Here is a 27,790-nt window from a genome sequence, read left to right on the forward strand (position 1 = left end):
CAGTTTATACACAACCAGAGAGCATGTCACCATTCTGCTAGGGAAAAGGCTATGACATGGGTAGAAGCATTTGCATCAGCTTAGTCTTCTCGGTTTGAGTATCGATGCTAAACGATTTGCTGTTCCTTACAGCTCTGTATGGCATTAGCTGCTAAATACTTGCAGCCTATGCTACAGCTTGCTAGATGAAAGCTGTCTGAGATGTACGTACACATCCTGCAGTCACATTGCCCAGTTACTGCATAGGAACAGCTCAAGGGAAAGTACTCAGCAGCTTTGTGTGGGAAGAGCAACTGAACGCAGGCTTCCCCTGTCGCCAGCCAGCATCTTACCCACTGCTTCTGCCTTCAGTTTTTAACATCCCTTCAGGTATATTTATTGAACATATGTATTCACCTTCTGTCTTTCAGGGTGGGTATTGGTTCAACTCAGATGCATCTGCCTGAAGACAGTTTTGCTCTCTCTGATGACTGTAAGTGCAGAAAAGGCCAGCTTAGATGATTTAAAATATTTAGTCTCAGTGCTTTCTTTCAGTATTAGTATCTTTGGCATGGGGAAAGGGTATACTCCTCAGGTCTCTGTCGGAGGGAGGCGTATGTTATATGTAGTGGCATAATAGGATGGAAAAGAAACAAACCCTAGAAAAGCCATTCCTTACATGGTAAATGTGGTCTTCCCCTGAAATTGCTGTGTTCTGGTTGAGTGGCTAGAGGGGAGAAACCCAGCATCCCACAACTCAGCCTCAAGACGTTATCCTGTGGTGGGCTCCCTCTGTCCTCCTCAAAAATGAAGAGTCACCAATACTATTTCTTGACGTATTGAAAAGACGTGATGGTGTTTTGCACTTGTATTGCCACCTAACAACTTTACTTCATATTCACATAGTTTCCAGATAAAAAGTTGTTTTGAAGCAGAAGTCCAGGGAGCTTCGTTGCTGACAACTAACGTTTGCAAAGTCTCCAACTAGACAGAGGGTTGTTTTTCATATCAGGCATATCTCTTGACACTGTTCTCATGTTTTTCACAGCATGCAAAATGAGCTTGAAAATGGAGCTCTTCTCTGAAAAATTATGTTATAGAAATAGGAGCATTTGGCCCTTGACTACTGCCTCAAAAATTCCGGAATGAAATTAGCTCATTTAATAAGTAAATGTCTTTGGGATTGTTGTTCGTGCTTGTTTACTCTTGCTGCCAGCTCTCAAATGGGAAGGTCAAGTTGGTGTTCCCCCTGGGCTTACTATTTATACGCAGGAAACCTGAGAGCGACTGTTAGCCTCAGAGTTAAGGTTGTTATTTTAAAATAAGTTTAAAATGGGTAGTATAATCCAATTTTTGTCTAAATTCAGGTGATAATCAATGACAAATATCCCACAGCGTTCATTGCCTACATAATTTGAATCTGGTAGTGTCAGTTTGATCTGGTCTTTTTTAATGTATTTTGATTGGAAGCCTTCCATTCTTACTGAAATGTTCCATTTGTAGTCTTACTTTTCAGTGTCATTGAGTATTTAACTAAAGCTAAATACTCATACAGAGAAACAGACAGTTATATCATTACATGCTTCATGCAACCGCTCAAATTTTTTTTAACGCTGGATTTTAGCTGTCATTAGTATTGTAACGGAGAGATTTCGCCTTCTGCACAAACCGATAAGGGCCCAAGAGTTGTTCAGGCTGGAGCAAGGCATCTATAAACTTGTTCATCAAGACACTGCTTATTTTTGTCACATTTTCACATTACTGCATGAGGAAATCAGGCTCAGCAGCTGGCGAATTGAAAATAATTTTACCCTCACATCCTTACTCTCCCAACTTCTGATTAAGTCTTGAAATAACAGAAATTATGAACCGGTACAGTCATGGTGGAGCAGCTAGGGTTACCTACTACCAGATACACTGCAGCTGATTCAGATCTGCAAATATAAGGGAAAATATCAAGTCACCCCAAAGTATGTGCTTTTCATCTTCAGACGTGGATATTATGCATCTTTACTAATCGTGCACGGGCACATTTTACAGCAAGTGAGCTATGTTTTAAAGCTATGAAAGGCTGTGTTATCAGCGCTTGTCTCTTTGTTGTCACATCTTTAAGTGTGCTCTTTTTATAAAAAAGTTTTTGATAACAACTGATTCTTAAAAGATTTTTTCTTTGGTCCTTTCTGCAGCTCTTACTCATAGAGGAAATCTGATCTGCTACAGCACGGAAACATCAGCGGTGACCACGGCGAGACAAATTCCTTAGGGAGCTGCCTGTAAGTCTGATCAACATTTAAGATGAAAAGTTCTGCATTTTCTTTGGCAGGATGTTGCACGCAGAGTTTAGCTGTATGAGGCAATTGCTGAGGCAATAAGGGAATATTCAGGAACACAAACCTCCTCTTTGAGTAGGTGAGTAAGCACAAAGAAAGGAATCATCTTGTAAAGACCTTTTTTCTTTTCCTCCACAACTTCTCAAATGTATAATTAGTCTTTGAGACTCTCTAAATCAAGCCAGATCAAAATCCTGTTCTCCCAGGATTCTGGGTATACTGAGTAGACCCCACTTCTGGGCTACAATGGTTCAGAGGCTGAAGGCTGGGAGAATGAGACTTTCATACTTTTGTTATTTCACCTTGTAACAGTCAAGCAGTGTAGGGACCAAAGGGAAATCCTCCTGGAGCACAGGGAATGGTGAAAGGTAGGATAGGAAACTGTGGATAAGCAGGAACAGAAATGATGAGGGAAACAGACAAAAAAAGAGAAGAGGAAATCTTATAGTATGAAATCAAGGTCAATGAGGGCAAAGGGTGGTGTCTGGACAAAGTTAACAGGAGAAAGACAGACTTCGGGATACATGCTACAGATGATGTAAGTGGGTTTGTAGAGAACAGCAAGGCATGATCCTTTCAGCTTTTTTCCTGAAATACTCTGGAGGAAAACCTGAAATATCCGGGTCTCAGTAACCTAAAAATAAATCTTCAAGGCAAAGCAGGTTTGTCTGCACCCTCTAGTGGTCTAGACTGAAAATATGCTTTTACCCAATAGTAATTTTGCACTACATCCATTTGCTGGGACCGTAGAATCATAAAACAGCCCAGGTTGGAAGGGACCTCAAAAGATCATTGTGGGAAAGGGGGCCTAGATGAGGCTATTTATTGACCAATCATACCCTGGTCTTTAGCTTATTTGACATGTCTGTAATAACTGTTCTTACCCTACGAAACATGATGGCTACATCCAAACACCTTTTTGGGAATGGTCTTTGGTCTATGATAATTCCTAAACTACACAAGACGGTTGTGTGGGGCCCAGAGTTGTTTGAGGGAGCATTAGTTGGTGTGAAACAAAACTGTGACAGAACTGTAACAGCCCAAGCAATTGAATTTCATGCCCTGCGCCCAGGTTCTGACAGTGTTTAGTTTACTAATATTGACATACCCTTCATGTAGTAATGTCTCCCTTGTGCATGTGGTATAGTCCTCAGTCTCCTAAGTGTAAATATTACAAAAGAATACTTCAGCACAAAAAAAATCTATCGAGAGCCCATTCAGAAGGAGACCATTGCCTGTCTCCTTGATAAGCGCTCATCTACTTGCTGCTGGAGGATCCATGCTGACTGAGAGGCAGGACTATGGGAAAAGGCAAAGTAGCCTTGTGATTTTAGTGACTGGCTGATGTCCTGGGAAACAAGATTCAGCCACTGATTCTGCCTGAAAGTCTTGTGTGATGCTGAGACAAGTGCACCTCTGTAAGAAAAGGATACATGAGAAATGCCTGAAACGGAGCTGGGGTAGAACTTCAGAGCTTCATCTCCAAGTGGGGACAATTGTCAAACAGCCTCTGATTGTGGAATTATACCCTAGTAGTTGCTTCTAACATAAGATAGCAGTACTTAAGGACAAATATAGAGCAGATGTCCCTTTGCAATTATAGAGCAATTGGATTTTGACAGGACTGAGAGAGCTAGCATAGTGCCATTAAGGAACATGCTTAAAGCACATCAGTAAGACTATGTTTCTTCTTTAGAAATACAAGTGCTTACTTTTCAAACACAGTCAAGGAGTAGGAAATAGAGTAACTCCTCCCCATGAGCACTCTTTTAGGAAAAAGAGCATGCAGGTTCAACGCTCTCTTTGGAAAGTATTTAAAGCCTTACCTGCCTCCTTCCTTCCTAACTAGATAGTATGCTAGCTACAGATCTGGGCTGATTTGGACCTGGCCAGTTGAAGCTGGAAAAGCAAGCAGTGGTCATTGGACAAAAGAGGAACAGATGCAGCTAGAAGGCAAAAGACTTCATCTTTACTCTCGTCTTCAAAGACACTGTTTCATATTAAGCAGTCACTGGATAACCCCAAAGGCCAATCTAAAGAGTAGGTACCAGGCCATGTCCACTACCTTACATATGACTGCCCCTGTCACTAGGCTAGAGAATCTCTTGCCCTTCTGCATGGCATTTTCACCTTCCCTGAGTTGTCATATCAATAATTTTTTTATTGCGCATCTTTGATATGAAATATGATCAGTACCCAGCAGCTTTGTGGTTAAAACAACCTCCTGCTCACATAATAAGTCCCATGGTCAGACTTGGGAGGCAACTTGAGGCATCTATTTCCTGACCTTAACCACTACTCTATCATTTAGACAGGGAAGGGAAGTGTTTCTCTTCTATCAACCATCTTAAAAGATTGTAGCAAATCTTATTCAGTCCCCAGAAAGAAAAGGCAACAGGGAATTTTCATAAAAGGAACCTTCACAAAACGGTTGAAGGTTCAGGTCTCCCAGTAGTTTTCCTGTGAGAGAAAGCATGTTGTGAGACTCACTAAGGTTTTTTTTCCAAGTTTTCTTGTTTCCAAGGCTCACCCATAGGTTCCTCCAGATGACTTATGTGTGGCATGTGAAGAGGGCTGACTTCATGCTTTTCCTCATAATTTTGCAGACTATTTCAGATCCCATTCTGAGACGCCTAAGTCTTCATTGGTGCCTTAAACTTTCCACCCATGAGATGCTCATCTTAGCCTGAAATCCCATTTCAGATCTGGCTTCAAGGGGTTAAGCTGTCAGAAACAGGCACCAACTCTGAGTTCCTCATTTTCAAATGCTTATTAAAAGACACCTGGGTCTGACTTGCAGAAGTATTGAGTACTCACAGATCCAGATATAGTAAATAAAAATGTGGCTTTGAAACAGTAACATTTTATGTAATGCCAAATGCTCTTAGAAATCAGGTCCTAGCCAACTCAGGGCCTGCATTCCTCACTTTGTAATACAGAGGTAAATAATCTTCATATTAGTGGAAGGCTGCAAAGAAGAAATTTGCGGGCCTTTTTGAAGCACTTTGATGCTACAAAACCGGATGCCACAGAAATGCCCATAAGTAAATTATTTATTTGGTATTGAGGATGAAAGTTTGAACAGTGCACTGTACATAGGGCATAGTGACACACATTGAACAACGAGAAGAGGAAAGCCTAAGTCTGTCTGATGGGGTATTTTGCCTTTGGAAAATTGCTGGGAGGGCATTGGTTCCAACAAAGATCAAATGGAAATGGGCAGGCTTAAACTTGTCCATTTTCCAGCCAGCTGACTTGTAAAGTTTCTTGGCAGCTGGGCTGACTGCCTCGCTTCATCTCCTTGACTTCCAGCTTTTCGCTAGTAGGATCATTAAATTGCAAAGCAACCAGGTGAACCTGCTGATGAAATTCTGTCTCCCAGGCTCTTCAGCTGTTTATTTGTCCAGGCTGATAGAGCAGTAACCTTCCTGAGGTATATGAGCATTGTATTTTGACAAAGGAGGAAAAGACAAGACATTTTCATAAGGGACACCTTTCCCTCCCCTCAATCCCAGGACTCTGCAAAGCTGATGATCGCAGTTACACAGCGCTTAAATAATCAATGCAGTAATCAGAGCTGTTGTGGACATTAGAAATACATAGTCCAAAAGTCTGTAGCTTATCCATGATTGCAGCTAACAGAAGTTGACTGCTAGTACAAGAATGTGGAACTGAGTTAAGCAGGAACAAGATCAAACCTTTAAGCTGAACTAAACACTGTTTTGCACATAGCATACAACGTCTCTTTATCAGCCCAATTTGTGACCTAAATCTGTACATGCTTGCAAAGAAAATATCTGGAACCCACTCTTTCACATGAAGACGTGACTTCTCAGTCACACATTTCTCCTGTGGGTCATAACGATATCGTTAGCGCCTCTAAAAGGATGAAAAATTAAGTTTCCTGATAGGTGTCTGGTTTTTGTGATCTCAGCAATTATCTGCAGTGTAGATACACAACCTTAAAATCTGGTCTTGGTGAATAAAATAGCCTCACAAACTCACCACTGGTATGTTTCAGGTTCAGCATTTGTTAAATGTTTAAATTGCATATACTTGTGAAACCTTTTTTTTAGCTTTTTTAATAAAAAGTTTTCCAACAACACTTCTCAGAGAAACTAACAGGACATGGTGCGGTTTTACATGTTACAGCAGGCTGATAGGTTTGCTCGACTTACGTGTCTATTCCTGCTAACGTTTGTGGGCTGTCTTACATGAGTACATGATTACCCCCACATGAGAGAGGCAGAGATCATAACTGATCTGGATATCAATAACACAGATGGTCGGTCTACCCTTTGCTTGAAAATGTTTTCACTGAATTGGGTGGATTCTCAGCACCTCCCAGTTTTTGCTGCTGCAGTGCTACAAAGCGATCTTTGAAGTCTCTCACAGCAGTGCCTGGGGATCACTTTGTTATACAGGGAACACCAGCATGTAGAAAGATTATTTCTATGCCATCTAGAAGTAGGAGAGCAGAGAGAGAGAAATTGTACTGCAGAAATATTGTCTCCTTTGGTTGCTACTCTGGCTGCTCTAATTGCTTCAGGGACTAATGTAGTCATGAGTGTAGAAGGAAAAAAAGGTGGTCAGAAATACCTTTGCCTACTTCTAAAGAGCATGGGGGCACCTGGGGATTTGACTTCCTCATGTTTGAAATAAAAAATGTCATGTTGCAGCTTGCCATTGCCAACAATTTCATGGTTCAGACTAACATGCTACAGGAGCTATAAATGCTCCTCTACCCCCACCTGTCCCAGCAAAGAAAAAAGTTCTCACCTTCCATATATTATCAGCTTAAACTTTTCTAGTAAATCTGAAAAAAACAGTTCAAGTAGGGGTTTGTTCACAGAGGACTGGCCAGAAGTTTAAAGTTAGAATTCAAGTCACGCTTCTATATCAAAGATATTTTTGTGTCCAGTTGTGGGCCCAAGAGAACCAAATGCTGTCATTCCTTGTTGCCTTCAGTGGAAGGTAAATGTATTCACTGGGTCTTGGCCCAGCCCATTCATGAATTGGGTCTGTCATGTGTTAAGTCAAGCAGGATTTGGGGTAGGATTTGCAGGCCGGTTTTTGTAACCAGATGAAATACTCTGACATTTATTCCAAGCTATAATTCTATTGCATTGATCCCAGGCTGAAAAAGGGATGGGCAAAAGGCATTCTGAGCTGTTAGCATGAGACTCACAGTGACACTCTCCCAAAAGTGGAGATAACACCAACAAGGTCTCCAGTGGCTCTGTGGGCAGTAGAAAATGCTAGCCTATTTTCTTCCTACAATTCTGTGCCTTACAGTGGATTACTATATAGTGAAGACTGTCATTATTGTCATTGCACACGTCTACAACCTTCTGCATTATTACAGCCATGACACACAGGAAACCATATGCAGCTGCAGAAATCAGGGAAAGGAACAAAAAAACTTTAGGTGGAATTATAAATGTCTGAATCCCAGGCTTTCATCCAATTGGCAAAATATTTTTATGCGATGCACAGAAGCTTAGTTAATCTTGGGACCTATACCCTTTATCAAATTTGGCTAGAATTAACATTTTTTGAGGGAGAGAGGGGAAATACAGACTTGTAAAGATAGACCAAAGATCTTTTTCAAACAAAGCTGAACAGCAGCTGGGCTCAGAAGTTGTTTGGGATTTGTTTACATTTTTGCTTCTAAATTAATGATAAAGTGAACAAGTGGAAGTGTTTGATGCCTGCTTTGGCTGACAGTAACCCAGGACTCCCACATCCCCTTCAGGATTCTCCCACATCACATCCTTCCCCTGCAGATGAGGCCGCATGCCCACCCACAAACCTCAATTGTCAGGTAAGAAGGTGTGCTGAAAAAAGTCTTTCACTTTCAAGTCCAAGCAGCCTACACTGTTTCCGTGAACAGTGTTTATTGACTGGCTCATAGAAATCATTGCCTGGCCCAACATCTTGGCGCACAGTTTCGTGGCCCACAGACTCTTGGCCCTCGCCTTCCATTTCTGCATCTCAGTGCTGTTGTGCCCTTTCACTTTCTTCTGGGAAGAAGACAAACATCCAAGCTTCTCCTGAAACAGATTTGTCTGTGCTTTCTGTGTCAACATTAATGCCTCAATGCTCTCCTCCTCCGGAGGAGAAATGTGCTGTAGAGACTGTCTTGTGGGTGCATATTTCCTTTTTCAAGATCTGAGCAGAAGCTTGATTCCCTTGATGTGTAGCCATCAAAGGCAGTGAAGATAGACAACTCACAGTGATGCTGGTAAATAAAAATCTTACAGGCTGTTATGTGCTGTCTTATTCCTTCATGCACGAGTGTTAGATGGGGTTATATAGAAGTAGAAAGTTAAGTTTGCAGCAATTAAACTACTAAATATCTCTGAAGATCAAGATGAAATATTTTCAATTTTATTCACATTTATTTCACTTATGAAATAAATTAATCTTAAACCAACCCTAACCTAAGTCCTTTTCCATGACCACTCACACTGGTGAAATATGGTGCCATGGATTTTGACAATGCCCTACACACAGACAGTTGCAAATGACAGCACTTTTTTGAACACACATCTGCAAGACACAGTGACTTTAGTGGTAGAACTTTTTTCTGTGTTAGGGCTACAAAGATTGTACTGCTGCTGAATCACTACTGTCAATGATGACAAATGACAAGAGTATTTCCCCAGGGGAGAGAGAGCCAAATATAATATAATGTTCAATATGCCAGCATAGCATTCTTAGATCAGAATTACAGATCATGTAAATGTTCTTTGCAAATTGGTTTGTATTTGTCTTTTTGACACTGACAGTCCAGCTGTTCTTAGTGGCAAACCCCAAGGTAAAGTATTTTACTGCACTTGCTCTGTTTTATATACTTTTGATCTAATACATCTCAAATTAAATAACTGGGTAGAAAAAAGGGTGCTACCCTACACTGGAAGGGTTTGGAAAACAACCTCTTTTCTCATTATTAGAAATAGTCCCTTCACTTCATGCTTCAGTCCGGGTTGGTGAGAAACCTGTGCTTGTTCTTTGGCTGAAAGTGCAGAGCTTCCATTTCTGAAGTTCTCATTATAGTTTCCACTAGTTCTGAATGCCCCCATTATAGTTTCCACTAGTTCTGAATGCCCCCACCCCCTAGAAAAACACCTAATTTGGGGCTCTTCTGTGTTGTTTATATACTCTGTTTAAAATGTTATCAAGTCTTTTAACTTTTTGTATGCTTAAAAGCAGATTGTTTCAACCACTACTTCCTTATTTCTCCTCCCTTCCTCTTAACTCTTTAATATACAATCTCTTAGATACTCATGCTTTTCTTCTTCATTTACAGTCTGTGAATAACTTGATCTATGCATCTTCCCAACCAACTGGGAGTATGAAAGCCAAGCAAATTTTCAGGTAGCTTCTCAACAGAAAAAAAAAAAAAAGACAGGGTTGAAAAGGTGACTACAGTTTGGTGGGAGTGGGGTTTTGTCAGACTTTTACCACCAAGAATCTTATGGTCTTCTCATTCATCCTTCTAATAGTGTTTTATTTTGCCAAGCCTACATCACACATTGCACCAGAACTATCAGGATTGCTTGTGATCTGCCACCACACAACGCTAAAAATGACTTGATCATTTGCTACTTTTCTCAAACCCTGCCTTTCACAGTGATGCATCCACATACCCACTAATACGAGTTAGTCATACCAGCAATGACAGGATGTCGCAAGAGATAGCTGAGGTCTTGTGCTGGGGTGAGGAGGTGCATGTAAACTACTCCATGTATGCCCTGTGAGCCTAGTTCTGTTAAAAAAGCATTAGGTTAGTGTCCACTCTGAGACCAACCTCCCCCACGTTGTAACTCTGTGCCCACCTTTCATTTTTACTCAAGTCCTTTTCTGTGTCCTTAAAGTGGGGAAAACAGCTTCCTCGGTATCTCCCTGTGTAATTGCCCCTCTTAGTAGGTAAACGTAGTCAGTGTAAGTATAGGATCTTTATATTGCTCTTCTCCCATCCCAGCCTGGGGGGCTGGGGGCTTGATATGTAAAGGACCTCAGCAAGAGGTAGAGCAAGTAGATGCCTATACCCCTGTGAACGGAGGCTCATCATCCTTCTCTAAACAACCCAGGAAATCAGGTATGTTCATGCAACAATGAACAGCCCTACTTTACTCCTGCCTGTCAGGAGGGAAAGAAATACAAGCAGTCGGCCTGGCGATTTGCAGTGAAAGTACCATACCCACGTGTCAGACCCACCCTCATCCAACCCCCACAAGTCCCTTATATCCAGACTACTCTGTCTGGGAGAATGCTATAAAAATGCATAGTTGAGCCAGGTACATTTTCTCTGCTGAACGCCTTTCCTAGTCTGCTGGGACAGAATATACGGACAGGTTATCTGTTCTCAAGGAGTTTGGCAAGGGAAAAGTTAAAATGTCTGGGGCCATACCATGAACTGGGAGGACTGGTTAGCTGACTGAGTGGCAGTATGGTATGGAATTCCTGCCAGGATTTCTCACCTAGAGAAAAGCCATTGGGACTGCCACAAAAGCAGGAAAGGCATGTACTTTTACTTGACTGCCACTGAGGCTTACATCAGACAGTGCAATCCATCCAGGGTGGGACTATGCTCACCAACGCATGATTTAGCTGTACAAGCCAAGGAGATTCTTCTGCAAAAGGGGCACAGTCCCAGAAGGCAGAGCAAGGCAAATGTGCATTTGTGGCTCACATTATATGCCCAACACCAGGCCGCTGCATGTTCATATGCTTGACCTCCCTGCTGGCATTCACCCCAACCCCACAATAAAGAAGAAAATATTTCTTCACAGGTGGAATTTCCAATATCCAACCTTAATGCTAGCATTGAAAAAGGCTTTAGGAGCCTAAATAATCTCTTGGCATCACTGTAAGTGCTAAAACTCAAGACCAAGGTCTCCAGCTGCTCAGCTTTTGCTAAGGGTGCCCAATATCAAAACTACGAAGCCCAGTCACTAAGTGCTCAGAAGCATGTGTATCCTAATACCCAACTCAGACTGAAGGCCTGAAATGATCCACAGCTGTGGTGTGGGGAAACACTGTTCCTTGCACGGCATCATTTTGAGGACCCAGTATACCATAAATAGTCAAAGCACTTGCTGGAGACTTACTGGAGTAGATCCTGCATGGAATACAGCCAGAATAAAGGTGGCAATGCCATGTACCTTTTAATTTTGTGGATGCTTAGAGCACTCTCTACATACTAGGGATGTTTACCTAAACTGATTGGAACCAACCTTTCTTGCAGAAATGCATTAACCACCATGTTAAAGTTATTTATCTATAATTTATCTTTACTCTGCACTTGAATTCGTTCCAGTTTGCATAGTGCAACTGGGATATAAGTCCATGGGTGAGAAGAAAAGTCTGCAGTGTTTTGTTCAGTACCTGAAGGAGAAAATTTCCAAACTGCAGTTCCTATTTCAATGTAATTTATATGTTTTACATTAAGTGAATAATACAAAAACATAATGCTTGGTGGGAGGTGTAGATTCAAATCTCATCACTCTGAAGAGAGACATTAATTCGTATCTTCCACATCCCCATTGAGTGATATTTCAAAAATGTGAACAGTACTGTTGTTGCTGGTTTGGATCCTTCCATTTTTTGTGAGATAAGACCGATGCAAGCATCTCACTCCAGGAGAAATTTCAGTTTTAATACATGGTTGTAGCTAGAGGTCTCCTTGAGACTCTCAGCAAAATGTCAAAAGGTGCAGGTTTCTCAGGGACCAAGGTGTTTCCTGTTGTCTAGCTTGCTTGCTGCTCAGTGTCCTGGTTTTCTGGAACTCATTCGAAAAACACTAATTGTGCACTGACAACATATGGGGCCTCTCAGCTGGGGCCATGGCAGATGCCTCTGTCTAGTCATGACTCTACAACCCAGGGTAGAGGATATGTGCATGGTGGGTGCTCTAGGCTCTCCCTGTGGATGTGCATTCTGTATTAACTCCCTCTAGGTACTTGTTGCTTTCCTGTGTCTCTCTCTTTTTTTTGTGTGTGATTGAGCAAAACTAACCACAATGTCTTTTTATACACAGTTTCTAAAGAAACTCTTTTAACTGGTTTTCAGCTGAACTGTGGCTATCTTGAGCTTGACTAGTGACAAGAACAAGGCATCAGTAATCCAGTACAAACGCATACCCTGTCTTTTGTATTATGAAGTATTCAGACATATGAGAACAAGAAAATCCTATTGTACCTTGCAGGGTGTGGAGATTTTTCCCCTTAGGATATTATTTCATTGTTATAATTTGGGCAGAAAAAAAATACCTGTAAAGAAAGAACTTTCTATTTTGCTGGTTGATTCGGGAAGTTTCATTATTTGTGTATCATAGCTTAAGATATAAGAAATGCTCAATTTAAAAACAAAAGTATCTGAACACAGTTTTGACAAATGCAGTCCCTTGAATATGTCTTGAACTGGACATTGAAAAAGATGCCACAAAACTTCACTCATTCAAGAGCTTTCTGTCATAACTTTTGAATTATTTCATCAAGCTTTCTGCATTGTTTTAAGAAGTCACTGAAAGGTTTGCAGAGATTATAGCATAAGAGATCTTGATGCCTTGTCTGGAAAAAATGTAGTTATAAATCATGAGAACAAGTCCAAGGACTCCAGTAAAATAATGTTAAATAATTGGATGGATACTGTAAAACTGAATACAGAACATATCTATGTTCTTCAGGACATTCTAGAAAAGAATGGAAAATCTTCTAAGTAAATGGGTAGTGTATTACAGCAACAGTTTTCATCTTAGAGTAAGCATGAAAGTACGGCTTTTACAGATTGCTTCTCAGTTAAATAAAAGCAGGTGCTGCGACAGCAATTTCAAAAGCTACTTGTTCTCCTTACAATACTTGGAGCATTTGCAAACCTTCATCAGCAAGGTAAATGAGGAGTGCAAATATATTAGTATTATTAAAAAATATTAGTATTATAAAAAAAAGAAAATTAAATCAGAGTAGGAAAGTGACTTTTTAAAAGGCATCGAGCAAGTGAAAGAGAGAGCACTGCAACTGGGGACGATCTGATTATCCTCAAGAACACACTTCCAGTCTTGCCAACTCTCAGAAGAGTCCTCCTTCTTAAACATCTCTTGTTATTGCAAGGAGGCTTTTCACAAAAAGGTGTAGAGAAGTCGATAACATTTTCACCTCCTTATTGACACAGCTTTCTGCGGGAGTGGTAATGAGGAAGCTCGTTGTGGGTGTTGTCCTCAGCCCACTTTGGAAGTGCTCTTGGAGTGCCAGAGCCATCCTTTTACACAGGCTTGTTCAGTAAGGTGGATTCTTACTCTAATCTAGGAAGTCATAGTGTTTTGGTTATCATGGCATTGCAGAGATATCACCAACCTACTGATCTCCTGGTCAAAGTATTGATGCTACTTTTCCATTGACAGTTTTGGCATCAAGAGACAAGCTTGCATTTGCTTTTGTTTCTGCAGAAAGGTGCATGGAAACCAGTCAGGAATGCTCCTGCTAAGGACTGATTCCTCAATAATATTTGGACGCCTAATTCTTTTTGAAGACTTAGGCCAAAATTAGCATCTTTCCCAAATACTGTGTTGCAGCAGGTGCTTAAAGAAAGAAGAAAAAAAGTGTGATAACTAAGAGGCAAACTAAAGCCAGCCATTTAATTAAATGTAAACTAGCTAGTTGTCACCCTTTGCTTCTGTCAGATTATTGAGTATAGCAAGTATGAACAAAGCAAGAATGAAGTATGATCCTATTATCCTTGAAGACTGCAAAAGTTATTATTTCATCTGTAATTAAAATACAAATGGAAGTAGCAAGGAGTCGGCATGTGATGTGACCTAAAAATAGCAGACTAGTATAAACACATGTTCAGCCTAAAAAGTAGTCTGTCTTGTGATTAGTGTGACCATTTCAAAATATTTCCTGTTGTGATTGTATAACCTTTGAAAAGAAAGGATGATAGGTTTTAGCTGATGAATTTCTAGGTGTCTTCTCTTTCTACTAGTCTTGGTAGAAAAAGGGTAGATCTCTTTTACATTAAAGAAACAGGTAAACAAAACTAAATAACAAGCCTCATTTTTTTGTGTAGGGTAGTTTATAATGTGATGTAACAGAATGCTCTAAAAACTGTAAGTCTATGCAGTGCAAACACAGTAAGTTTTAAATGTAATTTATAGTATGTCTTAGAGGTAACATCTATCGAGATCGTGTGGGAGTGGTGGGAAGTTTGAACTGAGGAAACCGCTTTTGAAATTTGTTTTTTTCTGTGTGTAATTTTTTTTTAAGAGTTTCAGAGAATTGAAAGAGGAACCTGCGCTGAGCAGCTAGTCCTAACTTGTACAAAACTTTCCCCACACTATGTGATGAAACATCTTTTATCACTGCACTCTTATCTTTGGTATCTGACATGGTAGAGCACTATGGCTTTGCTCACCTGCATGGCTGGATGGATGGTGCTAGAAGGGGTTGTGAGAGTTTATTTTGCCTTTCCCGGCTCTTTTATGAAAATGTAATGCACAACCATACTAAATCCCAATCCTCAAGAAAAATTATTTATTTTAAAGCTTAAAACTCTGCTTTCCTTTTCTTCCTCTCTCCCTCTCTGTATAAGTGTATGACAGTGCAGCGGAGCAAGAGAAACAGAAAAAGAAAGGTTATTAAAGCTGCTCTCCTGGAATTTACATTGCCTTCATGTTTTTCTAAAAGACTTGCTGAGATATTAAAATAAGAAGGGCTTGAAGCTGTTTCCCTCAGTTCCCTGACTGAGTTCCAAAACTCTGGCTTTTTCCATTGCTTGCTTGCCAAACCACATTAAACCCCCCGCAGGCTATAATGCTAAGCGACCGTCACAGGCATCGGTGACTCCATCTCGCACGCCCCACCGGACCTCTCTGCTGCCTGGCTGATGCCGCACGCAGAGGCAGGCTGGCAGGCACGCACACATGCAGAAACCATGCCCCGGCCCCAAGTGATTTCAGCAGGGCTGGGGAACTAATAGGCTTGGCAGGTTTGTGGGGAAACCCTGAGATGGCCCCAAGCCCCTGAACTTCCCGTGAGCAAGCACAAGCCATGGGTCCCAAAACAGAGCTGGGAACTAAGTAGCAGCAAAATTTAAATGACCTCCACTATTCTCAGAAAGAGAAGCGAGAAAGTAGTTGGTGCTGATCTTCCTTCAAAGCAGACAGGGGTGCAGGATGTGTCTTCAAAAGCACTGTCCCATCTCTACTCCCAGAAAGCTGAGGGCATCCTTGGGGTTTCAGAAGAGAAGGTGGCTGCTGTGGGGGCTGCGATCGCATTTCAGCCATTGCCAAAGCATCAGGTGCCTGCCAGTGAAGGAGCTCCCAGCAGCAATTCTCCTTTGAGATCTATGGCACTGCAAGAGAGTGAAAAAGGGAACCAAAACCTTTCAGTAGGGAAGCCCTCACGAGAGCCCAGGTTTCAAGCTTGCTATTTTCTACCAAGTCTCATTTCTCACCAGATATTTCCATGTATTACGCATTTCTTTGGGGCCAACAAGTTGTATTTTTATGTATATCAATGCTAATAGATTAATCACCTCCAGGGAAAGTTTTTGGTTACCGGAACATGCTTCTCTGCACTGTTAGCTCACAAGAAGGCTCCCTGGTACAGATTTGGTTTGTGCCAGCTGATTTCTCCCCACTGGCTCCCAAACATGGTTCAGCAGCCAGGACCATTGCGAGTACACAGGCTGCATGCCATTTCCCTGCTGAAGAAGCCTCATAGCATGGGCAGAAACTGTCCCTGGCCAGCTGACCTCCACAGCAGAGAACGGCACCAAGTGCATGTGGTTTATTAGTACCAAGCAACACTCAAAGTACCAACTAAGGGTTCTCTTTACCTTCAGTCAGAGCAGCTGCTCTTCTGGGGACAAGAGAAGGTGTTTTTAAGAAGAAAAGGGATTTTTCAGTGATATTAGAATTTCCTTTGGTATGTCTCCAAGACCTAATTCTGTCCCTGTGTAGCAAAGGGCCAGGCTCACCCGTAGGCTCCCCTCTGTGCTAGACTTTGCCATTACCCAGCGCTGCTTCTTTCAACATCCCAAATCGACAGCAGGGACAACCTGGTGTGTATCTTCCAGCCGAGCACTTTAAGGGTCCAAAAAAAGGAGCAAACTAAAAAGGAAAAAGGAAAAAAGAAAAAAACAAGGAGAAGGTCTGTCTCCTTAGTCATAACCACTAAACACAGGTAGGGTCAAAACCTCACACACAGATATAGAATATTAATTCTTAAATTAAGCAGCTGAAGTTGTAAAAATCTATTTTCAATAGGCTACAGGCCAAATCTCTTGGGTGTCCTGATGGGTGAGCAGGAGACCCCAGGTCAGTGCTCCTGCCACTAAGAAGGCTCAGGATGACAGAGGCCTGAGTCAAGAGCTGCTTCTCTTTGTTTTGTGAGGAACTCCCCTCTGAATCTTGAACAGGTGGTTTCCACGAGGAGTCACGCTGGTGGTGCCTGAATACACACATCGCGCCTCGGTACATTTGCCCACTTCGCTTAAGGGTACTTGAAGTGTTTTGTTATTTCCATATTGTTTGCTCTCACAACCATTCTTCTATCCCAGCACATCGCTGCCACGTTTACCATCCCCGTTATGTGATTGATGATACAGTCCTGCAGTTACAGCCTTCAGCCCATGGAAATTCTGTCTCATTTGTTGATGCAGCTGAACTGTTTACTGGATGTGACACAAAGTTTCCTGTAATACAATAGTACCAATCCTTCAGTGACATGGCCTATTTTAGCAGGGCTGTATCAGCGTGTGCCCTGGCCATACCATTTTTAACAGTTACTTTCTTTCATCAGATTTCTTAGATACCTAAATTAGGTCAGATTCCTAGCTGAAAACCAGGGCAATCAGCCTCAGCATTTTTACACTTTTTACATAGCTGTAGAGACACAAATACCTGGTTCTGTTTTTTCTGGCTGACCCTTTTACGTGATCTGCTTCATACACTTTTCACGTAAAAACTGTTTGTCTGGTTCCTTCCTGGACTTTATTAATTCCTTTTCCTGCCCTTTCTTCTAAGAATACAGAGGATTTAATAACATTCCACCCCTAAGCATGTGTCATCCTGAACATTATGCTTTTCTGTGCCAGTTGGCTTTCTCTAGTCTTTAGTTTAAAAACTATAACCCTGACTTTTAGTAACAGAAGCCTTGCCCTGTCTTGGTTTAGGTTAAACCATATCTTCCTGAATAGGCACCATCTGCACCAAACATTTCCTTTATTCTTAGTACATTTATATCATTTTGCTACGCATCTATTTTCAAGTCACACACTGAAGCTGCAGGAATGCAGTAATATTTCAGAGCGCGTCACTTAGAGGTCTCATGGGCTCCTAACAACCCAAATTTTGCCTCAAAAGAACTGTCTCCTACTGCTCTATTGTTATTAGTATCTTATGGGAGCATAACTGTACCAGTCTTCAAAACTACCTTAGAGTTTGTCTTTACATATCCCATGAGTTTCACAGTCTTCACCCACAGCAGGCAGTTTCCACACAAACTGAAGTATTTATAAAGCCCATAATCAGCTCCCCAGGGGCTAGAATTTCTCTCTTTTTGATCAGGTGATATTTAAATCTGTGCCACTGAAGGACCTCCCATCTGTAGGAGCTTTTTCTCCAGTTTGCTGTTCCGCTGTTGGGAAATGTCCGTTCTCCTCAGAAAGGCAGGGACCCCTTGTCTGTGGTGGGCATGTTCCTTTATGGTGTGCTTGCAAGTTTCTTCAGCGTATTTCTTTCCTGCCAGATTACTGCATTTGTTTTATTGTGATAGCAGTTTTTAGCAGAACATGAGGAGTTTAATTTCATTTTCCTTTTAAACTATTTGAGTGAAGGGAAGGATGTTTGTTTTGTCATTTTCAAGTGCCAGAGGGTAGAAATATTGTGTTTTCTTTCCCCACACCTGAATTCCCACCACAGTCAAGTTCCCCTCTGTCCTGGAGACTCATTTGGAGAGCTCATGCTGCCCAGGGTCCCCCTTCATGCTCTGACAAAGCCATATATTTCACTTGAGGTTAGACCCCAGCCTCAGCTAGACCTCATCTAAACCTCAGTAGTTGGATCCACAGCCAGGAGATGATTAATTAAGGGCAATTAGCTGCCACAGTGTGTGTCACCTCACTGAAGACTGAGTCACACCAGACCTTATGTATATAGCTACATTTGGAATCACCTAAAGCTTGCATTTAGAATATATGGATTTGTTTTATCATAAAACTTTAAAACTTCTAAGTTCTCCAGTCTAGGGGTTAAGCTAAGAAAATTTAAAAAAAAAACTAATGCAGTTTTGTGTATTTGTCCTTGTCACTGCATTTCACAGACTTAGTATACTTTTCCAGGTGGTTGTATTTTAGGTGTCACCTTAGAAAGAAATTCTTTTCAAGACTGGATGACCTCTGGAGCCCACATTTTTCTCTCTAGTGTTTTGGACCTAGTGAAATTCAAACTTTAAATTTAGTCTGAGTGCTTTTTACGTTAGGACTTGGAGCTCCTCTACTGTAGGATTGCTTTTCTTTTAACACTTAATATCCAAAGAGATGAAATTTCTCTTGTAGTCACAAAAAAAAGTTTAAAACCAGAAGAGTTATCGACTGTAGCTATACTATGAAACAAGAAAATAACATCATATATTATTATATATGATCATACAATATAATATCATAAGATATATAATATGCACATATATATGTACACAAACACACATATATATGATGAATCAATAACACAGGCTAAAACATCATCTGATAAAAAAGAAAGAAATTCTAGCACTTGGGGTGTTGATCATGGGGATTATAGGTATTTTAGTTCATAGTACCAGTGAAATATATATATATGTATATATATACACATATATAATATACATTATTTTAATATTTAATATTTAATATATAATATCACTGTATTATCATATTAGTTTTTCATACATAATGTTCATTTTATCAGATGAATAAATAAGAACGCTTACCTGTCCTCATGATGGCTTCCCAGCCCTCCTTTACTTTGCTGGTATACCCTGTCCTGAGGTGCTGCCTGCATCAGAATCACACTTAGGTTGCTGTCACCCCATACCAGCCTGTGCTGCTCGCATGTGGTCACTATTTAAAATATCTCAGCTGTGTTTATTTACCTTAAGCATGTGAGCAAGCAGACAACTCATGGCAGAGACAAAGTAGGACATAAGGTGACAGTATATAGGCTGTAGTGTAATATATCCTATTGTATAGTAATGAATACACTTTCTCACATGGTAACCTGGATCTGTTTTAAAAAATTTATCCCAGAGGGATAAGCAACCTCCTGTGTCTGTATGAGTGAGGTCAAATACATGGAGTGGCTGATGAGATATGGATGCACACCTTTACTAACATTGCAAGAAGAATGTGTTTGCCTTCCCATACGCTTAAAAATAACAGACCACAGATATATATATAGTAGAGTAGATATTGAGATATAGACTGTTCACAAATACAACACCCAGAATTAGCTCTATTAAATCGGAGCTAAATGCCAAGGTCATAAAAATTATAGTTAAGACACTAATTTTTAGTGCACAGGTCAATAAATAACACCCTTCAAAGCACAGATATCTCAGGGCATTTGGCTAGTGATAAAGAGGAACTCAAGTAAAGCCAATAACAACCTGTTCCAATGTATTGCCTGTTGATAAGAGCAGAGACTAGCTCCCCCAACAAAACCAGCTGCAGAACACCTTTGACTTCTGCCTGTGATTATTTCATAGGTAACATTCATGTAATAATATATCAGCATATATCTTGACTATAATTAGGGCACTTATATACTTCTCAATGCAGAAGGAATATGTTAAGGAAAGAATCCAATTTTTGTCTTATTTATGCATTTAAGTTACCAAAGTGCCATGAGGACTTGAGAGGGAGACCAAAGCCTGAATACAAGGGCACCTGCAGTTCAGTTCAGGTGAAGAGCTGAACATTGACCTGCTGTCTAACCTGCACTCGAGGACTTTCAGAAGAATGAAACAATAGAAGATGTGGTTTCAGGGTGCTATTCCTGTTGTATCTCTTTGTATTACTGTGATAGCTCAAGCAGCCACAAAGAAACCGAACAAGAGGAGAAGCTTTTGTTAGAAATCTTTTTCTTTTTTTCCCATTTTATAATCCCCACTTCTTATATGTTACCTGTCATACCTCTAACTGGTATTAGGTTGCCAAACTGAAGAGAAGTCAGGAAAAAAGTGTTAAATCATAAGTCAGGGGGAAAATAATAATAAAGTTGGCTCTTTTTCCTTTGTGTGCATAGGTAACGCTGCTTTTAAAACTAGGTCATACAGTATTTCTGCTCCTGTAGTTAGCTCTTTCTGAGATTCCTGTTACCTGTGTACTGTGCCTTTGGGTACACCTGCTCAGCACTGTTCAGGCACATAGAATCATAAAATCATAGAATCATTAAGGTTGGAAAAGACCTCTAGGATCATCAAGTCCAACCGTCCAACGTGTGAATTTTTACTGTGTCCTGTGTCAGCCACAAGCAGCACAGCTGCAGTTATCGATGCTCAACTTAAGTGGTGAGCTTTTGCAGAGAAGCCAACTTTCAGTTCTTTCAGCGTGTGAATGACATGAGGTTGCGCAAGCTTGGACAGGGTGAGCTGGCTTCTACCTACTAAGCAAGGAGCTCTGAGGTGCTGTTGCACACAGCACACAGAGCTGCCTCAGACTTCACCGGGAGTTACATGAATACCAGACATGCAGGACGGGTCCCAAGAAAAATGAATCCTGGTCATGCCATCAGGGCTCCATAGAGGTACTGCATGGGCTCTAAATTTCTCCTCTGAAGGTAGATGCAAGCAGTACATGGCTGTCCTAGTGACACATGCCCTGATCATGGCATAATCATAATTAAAAGGCGGAATCAGGCAGGGTACCACATGGTTGTAGCTTGAATACTATTGACTGCTGAGGGTAACATTGAAAAAAATGAAGAAACTTTCTCTAGCAGAGGATCACAACCAATTGTAAGGCCATATACATGGGCAACTGAACGTCACTCAGGAAAAATGCAGTGATATATAGCTCAGTAGTACAGATATAATTCAGGGTTTGCACTCTGAGCTGTGACAAGAGGCAGTAAGAGAAACCGTGCAAAGGAAAGTTTTGTGGCAGTGCGAGGTTTCTCATGCAGATCGCCCAAGCTGAGCCCCAACCACCGCTGCCTTCAGGCAAGTCTGAGAAGCATTGTCCAAAGTGCTAGAAAATGAGGAGACAACAAAGCTCACACTTTTCCCACTGTGTTGGACTGCATACATTGCTGCCTACTGGCCCTTCGTCAGCCCAGGCACACCTCTTGCTGAAATACCTGTCGTCCCCTGTTTTCAGCGGGTATTGACAGGGGGTCCAGGGGAATGAGTGGACACAATATCAGTTCCAGCCATACAAAAAATCTTCCAGCAGCCCATTTTTTGTAACAAAGCCTTCCAGTAAGAGGCACAGTTTGACAGGAAGCAAAATGTATTCTTCCTGTACATCTAGCTCTTCTTGCTTTTTCAGAGCAGAGAATCAGGTATGTGACAAAGCTGCCAAGTGTGTGTCAGTTTATCTCTTATGGAGCCCCTAGTCTCATGCATTTTTCAGCCAAGAAAAATGTTGGTCTTCACTAGTGCTGATGTGAGAATCACTTCTAACTGATATGTGAGCCAGGACAACACCCAGTCTGCCAGGAGTTCTCTGCCAGCACGTTGCAGAAGGCATCTGGGGAGAGAGCAGAGCAGTTGTTCTGTAGGTGGGCTGTCAATAAAGGCTAAATGAGATGTGCTGAGCAAGTGCAGCACAGAACAAACAGAAGACAAAATAATTTTTATTCTGAGCCCCAACTGGGGTATCTTTACTACACAAACAGTTACTACCACGTAAGACTGACTGTAGGTTTTGACACACAGGTAGAAGAAGACAGGTACAGGTAAAATCATGCATTTGGCCCTATTCCATGCCAATTCATTTTCACATGGAAGATGGCCTGGTCATTTTAAAGTGGCAGCCGAACTGTACAAGTATGAAATGGGACAATTATGTTTTAGTGGACTAGTTCCGATTTTGACAGAATCCAGGCAATTACGGGCCTCCAGGAAACCAAGATCTGTATCAACGGGATGTTTAAAGTGGGCTGGATTCAGCTTCAGACACCTGCATTTACAATGGAAGAGACTACATATAAGCCTGTTACAGTTGGGGGAGATACACCCAGTACAGTCAGTCGCATCCACACTTTCCAACTCGCCCTAACCAGACACTTAGATTTCCATGGATGCTAAATCCATGACTGTAGCAAAGATGAGGCAAGAAAGGTACTGGCTATATCCAAATCCTGCTACTTAATGCTACCACTCTGGAAAAAGAGTAGCATATTCATATAGATCTTACTTAACAGGAGGAACAATAATTCAGCTGGTATTCACAAGACACCAGTTGTTATGGATCCAGCTTGAACTTTTTGGGACATGACTGTTTATCTTGGAGGCAGTAAGGGGTTTGTACATACTGAGACCAACTGTTGGAAGTAGTGGAAGAAGGCCTATCTGAAGACGGCCTACATGCTCAGCCAAGTTCTTTGATTCACTCCTAACAATACTCTTTCCAATTTCTGACCGCAGTATGTTACATGAATGTTAGAATTGTCCTACATTATTTTCTCAAAACATTTCCCAAATACCATGCCAAATTATCCTTTCAGCTACACCTGCAAAACTTGGTTGACTGTCCTGTTTATGGACTCCATCATATGTTAAATCAATCAACAGCTACAGACTGTCAAATCCTTAGTGCATGAAAAAGCAATGTGAGAGCTTTTTTCTTTTTCTTTTTTTTTGCTTTATCTCTAAAGATAATCTTCAAAAACACACATGCAGCTCTACCTCAATTCCTTTGTGGACTGAACAGGAGAGGAAACATTCAAAAAGAGTTTCACAGAAAATAGAGATGAAAAGATAGAAAGTACAGATTTTAAGTAGGATATATACATATACATGTTTATGTGTGTATGCGCATATATATATGTTTGCTGTAAAATAACAATCAGACCATACAGATTCAATGTAAGACCATACAGTTTTCTGAATATTGAGAGATTATCTGTTTGGAATCTGTCATTGTCTACCACAAGTACCTTGTGCCAACAAGCTGTTGCTAAGAAGTAAAAAATTCCCGGCATTTGAGGTCTGAAGGGAAATGATCAACAACTTTTTTCCTCTGACTTTCACAACAGCTATGTGAGGCAGTTACTTGTAGTAGGAAGTAATTGCAGACCAGAGGCTGTTGTCTGTCAATCCTGGGCATAGACAATATTTGAAAGATTTAAAGCTATAAAGGAAATCAGTTCATATGTTATTTAAATTTAGACTTGATCGGGCACTTTCTATGGCCAAAGTTCTACAAAAATATAAATCTTCATCAACGCCATATAAATCAATATTGTGTAATAATAGATTAGGGGCAAGCTACCTGCAGGAGGGCCTTCTGGCACAGGATAACTTCACACTACCCAGGATGCCCATCAGAGTTTTTAAAAGGCACTTCATGAGCCGTTTGTCCATGGCCATGCACCATCTGACAAAAACTGTGGTCAAACGAAGTCAAGGTTCCCCACCAGGCATCAGCAATATTTCAGTAACTGCTTGCATACACACTCTTCCTCCATGGTAAGTGCAACACAGCATTATTCCACCAAGAGGCAAGTTACCTTGTGCTGTTGGGAAATAAGAGCACGCACTTCAGCCACAGAGGAGTACAAGTCCTGCAGAATGATTTCCTGGGCTGTTATGTTGAATTCTTAGAAGGGGTTGCCATAGCTTTGCTAATCCTTTTAAAAATATCAGGCTTGGAAAAAAATGAGCTTACAGTCTGTGTGTGTAGGAAAGACCAACAAATATATAATATTCTAGCTATTAGCCCATAAACTGGAACTTCTTTAAATCCAGTTCAGGATGCTCACTCTGGCTGAAATTTAAACCAGTCTACAAAATCTATCAGTGGAGTTACACAAGTTGGGCTTCAATTGACCTGATGTTTTGCTCATGGAGTTTTTAAAAGCTGACTATGTTGCACATCAATAAAGAAAAGTCCAAACTGTTTCATTTAGTAGTGTAACCAGCACTTAGAGTCATAAATCATGCTTCAGATGCTGAGAGGTTTCTGTCAATACTGGCCCACAGCCTTTCTATTTCCATAAACCTGACTACTGCACAAATGAACTTTTTAAAGACCACATTGACCAGTTTCACTCTGAACAGGTTTCTTGACACAGATGATAGTGGCTGGATTTATGCAAACCTTATGTAAATTAGAACAAACATTGCTAACACCAGCACAGAATCCTCATTTTGCTAATTTATGGTTAGCAAAGGTGAAGGTTCAAGTGAACTAAAATTCAACTGACAGTAAACTGCCTAGTCCAGGACAGACACAGGAAACGTAAAGCTAGCTATGTACCATTAATTTTACTACTTAGCAAGTCTGCAGAATCAGTACAGTATTTTCTTGTGATGTTTATTTGCCTCTTACCTGTATATTTAGATTTCATGCTTAGTAAGACTTCTTTGGCTGAATTGGAAACTGCCCACTTGCACCCTCTCAGGCCGGAGAAGAGAAGCACTCTCTAAGAGGCAGAAATGACAGCATTACTTTTCTTCACTTTTGAATGAAGCTGCTTTCGTCTAGATTGATATAGCTAACAAGTTCAACAGACACGTACCCCTCCACTACACTAAAGCTGGTAATGCTTCTACATTTTCTTACTGAAAAAATAGAGGGATTTTTTACTTCTCAATGTGAAATCCTTGTGGAGACCAGACACTCTTGCTTTACCTTGCCCTAACTACTTGAGGTCAGAGCTATAACCACCATAGGGTTTACTTTGACTAGTTGTGCTAAGATAAAGACTGAAGTTTGTCTCCGCAAGAGTTTTTGATTAATATAGTGATTATAAAGTAACGCTTTCACTGTAAAAAATACGCCACCTTTTGCAATTAAGGCATAAATATAGTTTTCTTGTGTCCTTTATCTGAATAATCTTTGGTGAAAAATAAGAAATAAAGAACAATTTTTCTAAAGCTAAATGACTTAGAACGTCAGGTGTATTGCAGCAAGTTAGATGTTTTCAGTTTTGTTTAATTTGCTCAGAAATACTTGTCACACAAGTGCACAGAGGTCAGAAGTCTCATTTCGCAAATGTATTTATTCTTAAACGGAGATAAGCTAAAGCCTAGTGTGAAATGCCTTTTTGATAACATAACTACAGGCTCAGCAACAGGTTCTGATCTTTGCAATAACGATACTCAGAACAAAACAACAGAAACAAATAAAAAAATCAGCAGAAAGAACAGGGAAGGCCCAATACAAAGAATTTTCTTAGAAGACTTAGGTTCAGATCTTGACTGAGTGAACCAAACGCCTGGCTTTTAGAGATGTAGAAATGTAACCCTAAAAGCTAAAATTTGCATGGAAGTTCATTGCAACGGTGAGAAAGAACCATCCAGACAAAACCTGCAGCCTCTTTCAGTAAAGCCCGTGTTCAGTTTAAGGAACACACAACCAGAGGTGCACTCATTTACATTCCTCAGTTTGGTGAACTCGAACATTCGCAGAAGTGTTTCTCTGAATCCCATCAATGATGCTTTAGGAACAATAACTAAGATGTGTTACAAAAGGGCACTTTTTTTTTCTTGTTCCTCATATTAAGACCCCTTACTCTCTCTAAATATCAAAGTGTCCGTCACTTTTCCCACAATTCAAGATGACTGGCTCCTGACTCCTTGCCTTTCTGGCTCCTTCTTCTCCCCATACTCAGTCTACTATAGAAATTAAGTATCTGTTTTCTTGTCTAATATTCTTTCATCTCACTAGCAATTCAGACAGTCCAGCAGGAACACTGCACACTGAGAACCCCTGTTTTCACCAGTTTTAGCTACATTTAGGAAGACATAAACTATCCTAAACCTTTAACTCTTGTAATGGCTTTGTAATAGTATTAAAATGAGCAAGTAAAAAAGAAAAAAAATTTTTTTTCAAAAAACGAAGTCTTCTGAGAAAAAACAAAATACATTCTTCAGCCACATTTGCATTGATTAAAAACTATTAATTTGATTTCTCTAAGTGCTTACAATAAAATCTGTGCTTTCATTTTGCTTCATTCTGAATGTTTGCAATTGAGTTGAAATTGCATTTCAGTTTGTTTTTGCTGTATTCTGAAACATGTCATCCTACATTCTTCATCTGGAAGGGTGTCTTTCCAAAAGTGTATCAGTCTCAAAGAATTTATGAAAGAAGAAGTCTTTATTCTACACAATAGTGCTTTGACAGGTACTAAACCAAAACTTATGAAACAGAATAGGTTTTGGAAGGCTTTCTGCTGCATGATATGTTCTGAGATTTATTTTTCCATTTCAAATCACAAAAAAAATCACGAAACATTTTATAAACGGCAATTCTGGTTTTCTTTGGTTCACAGGCTTTTCAGTCTTTTTCACAGGTGCACTTGACATCAACAACAGGAAGAGAATAAATGTAAGAGAGGGAACACATCCGTTTTATTTAGTAGCCCCCTAAAAAGAAAGGAGACACATCTCTACCGTTACTCTTCCATGGCAAAGAAATAACACAGTTCTCTTATGACTTTTTACTCTTTGATTTTCAGTATACTCTTTAATGTTTTATTTGTTATCTGTTGCCAGCTGAAGGGAAAAGAATCACCCTTCCTGACAAAAAGGCACTAAGCAGCTGTCACCTTTGGTTATGGTTACAGCTCAGATGAAAACTTGGCCTTACTGAATTTCCAAGTGAGCTTTCTGTCCAGAGCGCCGTAAGCCAGTGAATATGAAGAGAAGCAAAAAAAAAAAAAAAAAACAAAAAAACCCTGCCTGGATTTAGTGAGGGTTACTCCAGAGGCTGTAGGTGCAATTAGTACCTAACAGAAAACTGAAATACATCCATCCACTAAATGTTTCAGAAATGAGGCAAGCAGAAAAGCCTAACATTTCTCTTTCTTTGTCAGAAGCTTGAAGACTGATGTAAACGGAAATGACTGGATCTTCTTCCTTGAAGAATCCTTACCAAGTTTTTGTTTCAGTCTACCTGTATGTCCATTTGTCTGTCGTAGTTTAACTATAGCTTTCCCCAAAATAAAAGCAAATCCATCTCTTTCTAACGGGGATATTTATGTAACAGATCTGTATTTTTAGAGATTATACATATGAAACCTTAGCTGAGGGTTGATGCTTTAAAATTACCCTGCAGCAAAATTTCTCTTGCAGAGAATCCATGCAAGCTCCGCTGATTTGAGTTGTGTTGGGAACCTGAAATTGAAAGGAAGCAAGTCATAAAATGTAAGGGGAATCTAATTCTAATCCTCATAAAGATAACTTTCTCAATTGATATATGACATTTTCAAGTTAAACCACAAGAGACAAACACTGTGGTTGCAGTGGGGGAAGAACATAAACCTACCCTGA

The 27,790-nt window shown here is 40.5% G+C and overlaps 1 protein-coding gene across 1 annotated transcript in view; it reads left to right on the forward strand.

Annotated features, from left to right (window-relative positions):
• P2RY8 (P2Y receptor family member 8) overlaps nt 1–27,790 on the forward strand; it is a 34,768-nt gene that overhangs the window by 2,227 nt on the left and 4,751 nt on the right. Inside the window, exons 2-3 of the mRNA XM_064437672.1 lie at nt 411–472; nt 2,166–2,252. The gene's annotated coding sequence lies outside the window, so the exon portion shown is untranslated. The remainder of the gene's footprint in view (nt 1–410; nt 473–2,165; nt 2,253–27,790) is intronic.

This window comes from Phalacrocorax carbo, chromosome 1 (assembly GCF_963921805.1).
Source record: "Phalacrocorax carbo chromosome 1, bPhaCar2.1, whole genome shotgun sequence".
NCBI lineage: Eukaryota > Metazoa > Chordata > Aves > Suliformes > Phalacrocoracidae > Phalacrocorax > Phalacrocorax carbo.